General features: G+C 42.7%; 1 long non-coding RNA gene across 1 annotated transcript; it reads left to right on the top strand.

Annotated features, from left to right (window-relative positions):
- The first annotated feature begins 390 nt into the window (after window positions 1-390).
- Window positions 391-2,030, top strand: LOC115054682 (uncharacterized). The gene is made up of 3 exons (XR_003841617.1): window positions 391-968; window positions 1,053-1,334; window positions 1,505-2,030. It is a non-coding gene; the product is annotated as an uncharacterized LOC115054682 (long non-coding RNA).
- Window positions 2,031-2,593: the final 563 nt, after the last annotated feature.

Genomic DNA, 2,593 nt, shown 5'->3' on the forward strand with positions numbered 1-2,593 from the left:
CTTGATGCAGACCTTATAAAGAACAAGTCTTTCTCATTCACACCTGATAAACACAGGGGACGCTGAGTCTAGGGACAAGAAAGTTTTGCATATCTATCAGCTTGAGTCTGGAGTCTTGTTTATTACATATCTTAAAAAACAGTGTGAATGAAAGATTAAGGACTCTGTCTTCACATTAAATCAAAATCAAATCAGATTTATTTGTATAGCACCAAATAATAACAAAGTTACATCAAGACACTTTACATATAGAGCAGGTCTAGACCAAACTCTTTATAAATGTATTTATTTTGAGACCCAACAGATCCCCCGATGAGCAAGCACTGGGCAACAGTGGCAAGGAAAAACTTCCTTTAAAAGACAGAAACCTCGAGCAGAACCAGGCTCAGACAAGATAGTGTGTTTGTGTTTGTGAAATAAGAGTTGTTTTTAGCTTAATCTGAAAGTTGTTATTCTCTCGATGTAAACCTATAAAGAACAAGTCAGTCTTCTCATTCCAAAAAAGGACAAGACCCCGAGTCTGATGCGTTTATTACACTCAGTAAAAAAAAAAGTTTTGCTTATCTATCAGCTCGAGTCTGGAGGGACTGTAATTTGTTTGTTACATATCATAAAACAGCGTGAATGAAAGGGTAAGGGGATCTGCGTTTACCATAAAAAAACACTCGCTTGACCATCAATCGCGGATGATTTACAACTACTGGACAGGAAGGGGCTTAAAATACCCAAGATGCATCAGGATGGCCACAACGACCCTGGCCTGTTTGAGAAGTTGTGATCAGCTGATCGCTCGGAGCTAACAAAGAAAAGAAATGAACAACGGTAAGTGATTTAAGACAACGCAGTTAATTGATTATTACTGAAAAGTTTTTTGTTGTGATGTGTATATTTTCTTAAAAGACTTGTTTTTACAGACGGCGTTTTAGAGAGTGAGTTGGAGTGTCTGGCTTTTGGCGATTTTCCTGAGGGTAAGTCTGGCGTCTTTATCGAGATTATATTTACATTATTGTTTTTATTTTTACGATATTTATTCCCGGTAGTTTGTGCACTAGATCTGGACGAAATCGAGAGAGCTTTCAGAGAAAGTTCTCCCGCGCCAGCAACCGTGACCGGGCCCGTACCAGAGACAACTCCAGAGGCCGGAGGCTCCCGGAAAGCCACGGCTGAAGAACCGTGACCATACGGGAATAAACAACTATTCCAGGCCCCGGAGGTCTCAAGAACGGAGGAAGCTCGAGGAAAATCTAGGAAAAGAGCCAAGGAGTCAAGGACCCGCTCTTCTTCTTCTTCTTCTTCTTCTTCATCTTTTTCCTCCGCCGCTAGCAGAAGAAAATGTAAGTTTATTTATTTATTTATTATATATATATATATATATATATATATATATATATATATATATATATATATATATATATATTTTACATCAGCATGTACTTCAAACTGTAGAGCAGCATGAACAGTGAAACAGAGCGATATATTATTTATTTATGTATTTATTTTTCAGACTATAGAAAGGAGAAGAGGAGGAGGAGGAATTCGCGCTCCAGAAGCAGCAGCAGGTCCCCGCTCAGGAGGGCAAGATCATCCTCATTCAGGAGACCGAGGTCCTACGAGAGAAGGAGGTCCTCCCGTAGATCAACAAGAAATAGGACGCCGTCGCCAAACTGCAGGAGGATACCCTGCCGACACCTCGACAGATTTCTGGACAGACTGTATGAGCTGGCGTATGAGGTTTGACATGGAACAAAAAGAGAGTGCCGAGTGTACGAGATTTTCAGACGACCCTTTCCTAGCCATAAACCTTGCTATAGAGGAATTGAATCGCCCTGAAACTCTAAACAACGCTGTAAACGATCTTCGTTCTATAATAAACGAACTGAACCTTGAAAATGATTCTGCGACTGTGCCCCCCGTCTCTCCTCATTTGTCTCAGGTTGATTCACCTTCTCCACCGGTTGTTTCACATGCAGAGTGTTTGAATGCTATAGACAGGGCTGTACAGCTGTTAGAGGGAGGAAACGCAGGTGTACTTTCAGGGGCTGAGGAGAGGGAGGGGGAGGTGGAGGGGAGTAGAGTGGCAGAGCAAGAGGAGAGGGAGGGGGAGGGGAGTAGAGAGGCAGAGCAAGAGGAGAGGGAGGGGGAGAGGGTTGTGATTAGAAACAGATTTAATAATATAGAAATTAGGCAATTTTTACATTTTCCGACTCCGACGGGCATACCCGATTATGGAGAATTTTACGGCTCTGTGATGGGAACAGCTCACGATCTGCTTGAAAGAGCATTCTCGCAAGCGCAGCCTCGTGACATTGTACAGATGGAACTGAGAGGTGACAGACTGAGCAAAACAGTGTCCTCTATAGTCAGAGCTGAGAATGCAGACAATGGTCTCTCCACTTTTCAGAATCTCCTGGACGAGCTGGTTCAATCCAACATGTCTGTCATGACCGACGCCGGGCTTGAATTAGTGGTGCAGTTGATACGCAACCCTCGAGGCGGAGGCAAGAGAAGCGTAGATAAAATGTTGGATGAGGAGGTTTTGAAAAAGAGGAGAAGATTTTTGTACGTGGTGGAAAATCCCCGCAACAAAATGTGT

Source organism: Echeneis naucrates, chromosome 14, assembly GCF_900963305.1.
Source record: "Echeneis naucrates chromosome 14, fEcheNa1.1, whole genome shotgun sequence".
Taxonomy (NCBI): Eukaryota; Metazoa; Chordata; class Actinopteri; order Carangiformes; family Echeneidae; genus Echeneis; species Echeneis naucrates.